The sequence below is a fragment of the Puntigrus tetrazona genome, chromosome 9 (assembly GCF_018831695.1).
Source record: "Puntigrus tetrazona isolate hp1 chromosome 9, ASM1883169v1, whole genome shotgun sequence".
Classification (NCBI taxonomy): domain Eukaryota; kingdom Metazoa; phylum Chordata; class Actinopteri; order Cypriniformes; family Cyprinidae; genus Puntigrus; species Puntigrus tetrazona.
In genome coordinates, this window is record NC_056707.1 from 2,511,299 (window position 1) to 2,520,606 (window position 9,308).

The 9,308-nt window shown below is 36.8% G+C and overlaps 1 pseudogene; it reads right to left on the reverse strand.

Annotated features, from left to right (window-relative positions):
- Positions 1–8,250: 8,250 nt before the first annotated feature.
- Positions 8,251–8,734, reverse strand: LOC122351445 (annotated as a pseudogene).
- Positions 8,735–9,308: the final 574 nt, after the last annotated feature.

A 9,308-nucleotide genomic window follows, 5' to 3' on the forward strand; every position in this document is an offset into this window, starting at 1 on the left:
ATTTTATTTATAGTAAATGTAGTAAATATAGTAAATCTTTATCTATTCTTGGCTTTGAAAAAACCCAAAAAACATTTAACTTCAGGTTTGTGTTCTAATCTTTGTTAGTGGTCCTGCTTTTAACTTTGTATGATGGTCCCCATTTGTAAGCTGTTTTGACTAAAAGCATGTGCTAAGATTATGATGCAAAGAATACAAAATATATAAATGCACAAGACTTCAATGGACGTCTGCAAAATGATTGAAATCACTACAATAGTGCTTACAGTAAAATGTATCAGGCAGCTGTTACAGCATTGTCTGCATTCTTATTTATTTTTTTATTTGCTTGTTTATTTGTTAATAGTAATGTAGTCATGAAATCATGCCTCCCATGTTACTTACTAGGTGCATTAGTAACAGGTGAAGTTTTAACATGTTACTTTCTTACAGTTTTCTTTTTACTTTCCTTACTCCTTATTTTGTTGTGTTTTTTTTTGTCTGTCCTGATACTGTTATTGAAAAACATAGAGAAAGAGTTTTTCATAAAACATAAGTAAAACATAAGATGTGCTAATTTATGTGCTAACATAAGATGTAAGAGAGAGAGAGAGAGAGAGAGAGACGGAGAGAGACAGAGAGAGAGAGTTCTAAACATTTTGTAAAGTGACGTTAAAAGGGAACAATCTGATTGGTCATTCTTTTTTTCATTAGGAACAGGAGATCCAAAAGTCAGCAGACAGCAGATACATCAGCATTATCTTGAACAAATGGACATTACAGAGTGTCAGAGAAGATGGATTTCTGATAGAGAAGAGAAATTAGAATGTAGCATCATTGGCTGAGAGAGAAAAATGGATCTCAAGGAGGGGGAAAGGGAGAAAGAGGCTCTATTTTAAACCCTAGTGAGCTACCTGTGTACTGTCTAGAAACTGAACCCTGGAATACGAGAAATTAGGATCACTACATAGTCAGCAACTCCACCGGATTCACAGTTGATTCCAACTGAATTTAATGTTAGCGTGCTGCTATGTTAACGACACTGGAACAAAGTTGATTAATATGTAACATTTTGTGTCAATTTGTTTATTGTTCTTGAAAACTATTTTTTCAAAACTCTTAAATTGTGTTTTTCCACATCTTTTCCAACAGCTTTGACATCGGCAGGTACTGCTGCCTGGGATGGACTTTGGAGTTTATGAGCTTGTGTATGATGTTTTCGTGGGTTGCTTCTTGTGTTGTGTTGCACAGCACATCTCTGTTGGGGGCACCAATGCGATTGACAAATCACCGTGGTGTTGTGTGTCACACTTGTGTAACACGTCTGTCGTCCTGCTTTAACACACATGCTCCAACACCTCCTGATGTGAGAGAGAGACAGAAAAAAAAAGATGAACATGAGAGACAAAAAGAGAAGCATGGCCTTTTAGAAAAAAAAAGAGAGAATTGCACTTCCTGTCTCAGAAGGAAAAACCGTATAATTTGCAATAATGGCCCAACAATAGCAGAGTTTCTCTGTGGAGAAATTATAGTGAAAAGTGCTGCTGAGATTTCCTCACTGGCAGAAACAGATCCGCAGTAGACAGAAATCTTGTTTACTTGGTAAAATAGCATCAATTAGGCAAAGATGGTGGAATTAGCATATGCTCTTAATGGACTGGCCTTTGCCGAAGGTTCTTGGGGAGCCGCGGCTGTGAGGAGAGGGACATGTTCTGGAAAAAGCAGGAAAAGGTCATGTGTCTGCTGTGTTCAGGTGATCGCATTTTCCTCCAAACACTTGTGCATTTTCTCCTGGATTCACAGTGAAATATATCATAATAGATAGGTTTGAAATGATTTATGAGGGATGAGTCATTGCATGTGCCATAAGTGAATTTAATTCTGTTGTAAACATTATAAAGATTCAGCAGAATGTTGTTTTTTTTGTGTGTGTGTTCAGCGTATTGCATGCTTACGACCTATTTATGGCATTGCTCATCCAAAACTGAAGATTTTGTCATTATCTATCAAACGTGTGATTTCTTATTATGAAAATTTCCACTCTTATAAATAATTTTAAAAAGTTTATTTCAAATCATTATTGCATGCTTTGTCTCTAATGCCTATAAGTAATAATAAGTCTTTGTGTCTGCATACCTGACATGTTTACATTTTTAGAGATAATAAAACCAGGCAGGGATGTTCAAGTGCTTCTAAGTTCAGTTGTTACATTGCTCAGAATACCAAACTATATTTATTAATTGAAGGCTGGAAACAAAAGGTTGGTAGGAAAGTGCTCTAGAGAAAAATTAGAGTAATTTTAGAGTAGAAATTAGAGTAAGCAAATGTGGAGTTTGGAATGGTTTGTAAAATAATGTGTTTTTTAAGAACTCTAAATGATCAACATGATCATGATCAACTGAGCAACTTGTTCTATACAGTCTAATAAATGCCTTCTGTCTTTTGACAGCAAGTATACAGCTTTTAAGTAAAAAACAAACAAACAAACATCAGGCTTAGACAAACGCTTATGAAATGTGTATAAGTCATTATATTGCAATATAATATTTTTTAAATGAAATGAGATACGAGAGCTGTGGTATGAAGTTAAGTTCAAAAGACATAATGTTTTCAATTTTGGTTCCATTGTTCTGCACATTTTGTATGTCTCCCTTAAGCACACCTGATTCTTCAGCTCACTAGGAATGAGCTCATACAAGAGGTGTAAAAAATGAGTGGTGATGCAGAGTGGTGAGTATGATATTGCACTTCATGTAATATTTTTTTTGGGGCCGGGAATGTCATGACAGTACAATATATCTGGAAAAAAATCAGCTCTGACACATAGTAAACTCATGCAAGTTGTGCATGTGCAATTTTTTGGGGGAAACCATTTATTTAAATTCAGGCAAGACATTTGCAAAATTCATTAGAATGCCAAAAGGATATTAGCACTTGTCTTTGTGCTTTCAGAAAGTTTTGACAGCAATAAAAGAAAAAAAAAAAACAAGACTCGTTAAGAACAAAAAGGAAGAAATTAGCAGTCAAATTAGTGCTGTGGTCAATATTCCTCAGTACAGGAGAGAGCTAATCAATCAAAACAGTTCACCAATTCGTTTTAATTATTCATCAGTTACCACCCACTGGCACGCTGTCCGATTCCCTCCAAATATGCTATTTCATCATTAAGCGGGGAATAATTATGTCTGTTTGGATAAGCAGAAAGAATTCATCGGCTCTCTCTCCTTTCAATATCTCTCCTCCATCTGCAACCTCCCAAATTGACTGGTCTTACACAGTTGCAGCCGAACAAGAAAGAGAATTGTTGGTGTCAAACCGCAGTTTACAAATATGACATCTCCTCTGGTACGGCCGCAGATATGAAATATTGATTTATACGCAGTAAAAGGTCTTATAAAAATGATCACATACACATGAGGGATTAATGCCTGAAAGATCGATAGAAATTTCATTCCTGACGCTGGACTGTCACCTACGGTGAAATGCTAAAATAAAGAAATCAATATTATCTATGAAATGTCAAATTTATTATAATTATGTGGATGAAAGCTGGCCAAGTGGCTCCCGAGAGGCCAGGAGGGATAGGTTACCCTGCTCAGTCTCCCCTCGTGGTTCACACGCTCCGCCTGCCAATTTGAGCGCAATATTGGAGTCGAGGGCTGCCGGCTGCTCTCGGAGGCCAAATTCCTGCAGGAACATTTAACGGCGTGTTTGGAAAGCCGTGCTCGGGGTTGTGCAGCTTGTAACAGCTGCTGACGTGGAATGACAGTTCTCTCCTTCCCCGATTGAGACCTGCCTGCTCTCCTGCTGTCTGTCTCGCAAAGATGATGTCACGGAGGACAAAAGACAAGAGCGGCATGTCACGAGATGTCAGAGCTGAAGACATATTCCCTTTTAACACTTATTGATTGCCTTCCTCAGAAAGGCACAACCTCTTTGTCCTCCTAACAACTCAGGATTGATGGAAATCCTGTTTATTAGCAGCACTTCATTTTATTTTCATATTCAGATTTCTGGTCACAAAACAAGGGCTTTTTGAGACCTGCATGTCAGAAGAGATTTCGTATGTACAACAAGTGCATGCACTTCATTGTAGACATCTAGGGGGAAAGAAAACATCTTTTAACGCTGTTCTCTCGTGCTTGTTATTTCATTTTAGTTGCTCATTAGCATATTACTTGTCCTATTCTTCATATCCCACCCCATACCTAAACATAACAACTGCCTTACTAACATTTAGTAAGTGGCAAAATTACAGCTTATTGAGGCAAAAGCCATATAGTGAGAACTGCTCCTCCAAGTGTGACCCTAGAATTACGGTCTGCCAATGAAGATCAGTTTGATCCTAAAGATTATAAATGCCCAAGATTTTTTGACATATTTTAGGAATTACAGAAAAGGCACATGTTTTACAATAGTGGACAAGTAGTGCTGTTTTGTAACTTTGAACATGATTCGTTAATGAAGCAACACCAGATAAACAAACAGCTTGCATGCAGTATGTACTGAGCGCATGACCTATGCAATCTTTCACCTCTCTGACTAGATTTTCTTGAAAATAATTCTTTTTCATTTATGTTCTCATTTAAATGTATATTTGAATTCACTAAATACTTTTTGAATTTATTTATTTATAAATAAATAAAGCATAGAAACCTGCCTCTTAATTGCAAACCACTCACAATATCATTTTAAACAGTCCGATCAACACTGGAACAGTGCTTCAACATAAGTATTTTGTCATTATAACTGTCATTGCCATTTTTCTTCAGCTCATTCTTGCTAGGCCTCAGACCATATTATTTGACTCCTACACAGTCATGCTCAGCTGTATTATCTCATCTATACAAGTTTAACTGTTAGTTAATTTCAGTAACCACCTGAACATCCCCAATAAAACTGCACAATAACCCACAGAAACACACACAAATAGACAAGTGTAGGTTTTAGAGACACTATTAAAGCTCCCAGAAATCCATGAACACTTTATCCTGGATTTTCTCAGTATCCACGTTAACAGATGATGGGACAAACACTTCAGAGAAACCCTTAAGAGCCCACTGAGCCCAAACCCTTATCACACATTTAGAGCCACACGCTTTACAGATGCCTTGGTCAATTGAACCAATTTAATGCTCTAGATATTAGTAGAGAGAGGGAGAGAGAGTGGGAGGAAATGGGACATCTTGTTGTTACAATTCAAAGAGTGCTAAATCGAATTCAGAAGATCAGACCAGAAGAGATAGACAGGATATTTTTCTGGCACCAGGCTTGTGTGGCAGCATAGAGAGAGAGAGAGAGAGAGAGAGAGAGAGAGAGAGAGAGAGAGAGAGAGAGAGAGAGAGAGAGAAAAGAGACAGAGGGATGCTGAACTGCTGGATGATGGAGATTGCAAACACTGCACAACTTATAAAAATAAATGCAGTAAAGAACTTACCAGAGAATATAGGAGAAAAAGGACACCTATGTTTTTGTATGCATTTATGCTTTATTTGTTTTTTATTTAAATGGTATTGTCTTAGGATGTGTTCGCTGATGTTCTATCCTGCACCTAGACAAGCCAATGTCCAGTAAAGTTTAGCTTTAACATGCCTGCTAAACATGTCTAGTGATCCTGAAGTCTTGACTGGCTGCAAGTTAAACCCTAAGAACAATACTGAGCAATCTCATTGCTGTCTAGAGCAAACAATTAAGGTATTAAAGAGAATAATTAGTTTTTGTGTATAATAAGAAAAACAGGAGCAACATATAAGAAATTAAGTAATAATATCACACTCTATGTTTTATTGTAAAAATATGTGTGTTCTAGATATATGTGTGCAGTACCGTCGCTCCCTATAGACAGAGTACACAGTCTGCATAGGGCACCAACTCCCAGTGACCACCATCCCAGTTGCTCAAAAAAAAAAAGTTTTGTTCTTTATTAATAATAATATATACATATGAATAAATAAAAATCTAAACATGAGAGATAAAGCCAGTAATACGTCTATAATCCCGTGAGACATTTTTGACTCCTCACGTTATAGGCTAATGTGTTTTATTGTCTGTAATAACCACCAGAACAAGGCATTTGACTTAACATTCCAGTTTGTATGACATAAAATGTATTATATATATACATTATATGCAAAATAATAATGTAATACAAAATAAACAATTTACATTGTTACAAATGCCTCCAAAGAGCACCACAGAACTGATAATTGCAGTTACACTTAAAGGATGATTAAATCTTTGTTAGTATTGATCAAATATTTAATTCAAATATCCAATTTTGCAGTAGAAATGCTATAACCTATTTCATTTCTTCAACAAAAGCATGGCCATTACGACTCCTACCAAAAGGGTTAATAAAGAAAAATTATTTTGTTAAATTATTATATATTTATTTCTAAATATATTTATTTCTAAATGCTTGAGACAATAAAAACACACACACTGTATTAATAAAATCATATCCATAGGTTACTGTCTAGAGCTACAATTGTAATTGATAGATAAAACAATTTAATTACAATTTATTTATTTACTTTTATATTTTATTAAAGGTCTAGGCCTATTTTGACCCCTTATAAAAGGTGGGGTTTTTTTTCTCTTTTTTTCAGGGACAAGGCACAACAACACTATTCTGCTTAGGGCACCCATGTGGCCAGCAAAGGGCCTGTATGTGTGCCCATATATTTTAATGTCAATCTCTGTATGCACTGGGCCTCTGTAAAAACATCATTGTCTCAAAGCTCGGTGGTTCAGTTCAGCTGACCAGTTTCACCCCAGCAGCCTTCTTTTCCTCTCCCTAGATTAGGGTCACCACCCGGCTAGTGTGTCTGCCTCTCCCTTCTTTAAAGCTGGAACTGAACAGACTCACTCTGATGAGGACACTCTTCCAATGTGTTGCCTGTACGCTTCCATAAACAGGTCAGTTCAGGGGTCCGCACAATATGGTTGCATTATTCCCCATCCTAAACTTCAAGGGCTGTTGTTCCTCAGGATAATTTACCTGCGTGTGTGTGAAGAGGGTCTGTTGTCTCCAGGGATAAAGGACATTGTGTCAGGGTTGTACTCTTTCACTGCAATGGCCTGGGGGTTTATGCTATAGAAACAAGGTGGCATAATAGACTTTGTAAAGAATAGCAAAGTTAATTTGCTTTCTATGAGCCAGTTATTGTTTTTCTCCCTTAATTTTACATGCTAGTTTTTTTTCCTCAAAGAAATAAAGTTTAGTGATGTGTGCACCTTTAAATTATGTCCTGTCAAAGAAGACACTTTTGCAGGTTAAAGTAAACTAAAGGATTCTTATGAAAAGGATAATGAAAAAGGCTCTTACAGTAATGTGTAAAAAGCTTATAATGCTTCTCCAATGCAGTTATTTTATATGTAACTTTGCCTCTATATATAATGGCTTACACATTAAATCAGGAGTTAAAATCTAAAAATGTCACCACAACATTATTGGGAAACACTTGCAAAAGCCATGCATTTCACTTGCAAACCAAACAAAAACTGAGTAAAGTAAAGACATAACCCTATCTTTAGCTCGTTATCTATTTTTACATGCAAAACAAACATGGAGAGATCCAGATGAGCCTTTGTCAGGTTATTTTGGAAAGTGAATACACTAATTTGAATAATTTCAACAGCTCTGAACCCATCTACTCGTCACATTATCATCTCTCTTAACATGCACACACCCACATACACCAGGATCCATTCAGAGAGTAACCACAGCAAAGGTCATGCTCCAGCATGCCAATCTCCTGCTGTAATTGACCAGTGATGTTTAGTGATCATTACTGCCCCCCTCTTCCAGCATAGCATGGGGGACCCATCGTTTCGTCCACCTTCACAGGAGGAGAGTCCAATGAGGCACAACTCACGGCAGGGGGGTGGATATTTTATATATGATTTCATAATTGGCAAGCTTAATTGGTCACAGTTGTTATGAAGAGAAGGGGTTTGGCTGAAGGTATTAGTTGAATTGAGGGTTCAAAGTTCAGGCCAAAGTTGATTGTGTGGAGACAGCTGCCATAACTGTCAACTGTCGTCTCCTGTTGGTCCAATTAGACACTACCTTTGTAAATTACATGCCTCTATCATTTAGATCAGAAAATGAAAGGGAAAAAAAATTATTTTTAAAGTGTATTGGCTGTGCTTAATTAGAGTGAACTGATAAATAAATAATGTATTAGAATGTATGTTTTGACCTTGTAATATCCTCATAAAATGTTATAACTGAACCTTCTGATGAAGACAACAGGCTTCCATTAGGTCCTATAAGCACCAGTGAGAGGATAGACTAAGTATAAAAAATGTTTTGGTCTGTGCACAAACTCTTTTCTCATGCTCCACTCTATTCTGAGGGTATATAGTGTACAGCTCTGCCAGAGTTTAATCCTATATGTTCAGTTTATTCAGGAGCTTCTGAATCTCTAAGAGGATAGTCATCTTTAAACAGCGTCCTTAAACAAAACTCCTTCTCTTGGAGTCCTTCTTCTTTCCTGGAATAGTACTTTCCCAGTTCAAATGATTCATGGTACTACCAGGATTTTTTAGTCTGCACAGCAGCAAAGCAGAATGGATGGTCTTTCTTCCATGTTTTGCGTCCCTGTGCAAATCGACTTGGAGCAATGCCATGACCACTGATTGTGTTAATCCACTTCTGGGTCTGCTCACAACCTTCTATGCCTGGGAACCAAAGCTGTGAAGTTTCCCTTCCCCGTATGACATATACAGGACTTCTCCAATCTTTTAACATTTGCAATGCCCCTATAACCTAATAAAATTCCAGTCAATAAATGCATATAAGTCCATCCAGTATTTACAAAATAGTTACAATATGGAGTAAAAAAATTATCTTCTCCTTCTATTTCATTGCAACTTTAAATAGGCACTACTTAAAAGGGATAGTTCAGTCAAAAATAAAAATTCTCTCATGAATTATTCAGCCCCATGTCGTTCCAAACCCTTTAAACTGTGATCATCTTCAAGACACAAATTAAGATATTTTTGGTGATAGCATGTTTACATTCAGAGGAAAGCAAATGCTTGTGTTGTGATACACTCCAAAATGGCACAAGGGTGACAAGGAGAAAAATATTTATTATCAAAAAAATCTTTAATTTAACAATAATACTATGGGAAGATGCAATCCCACAAGCTTATCCAAGATGGAAGATAGGATGAGAAAAAAAGCTGTGTTTATATGGACAATATAGACAATAATAGCACAGAGCTCACTGAATGACAAGATCAACCAAAGGACAAGCTGCTCACGATGGGCTTTAATATCTGTGTTCCTGGTTCTGTTATATACATCCAGTCATGTCAGA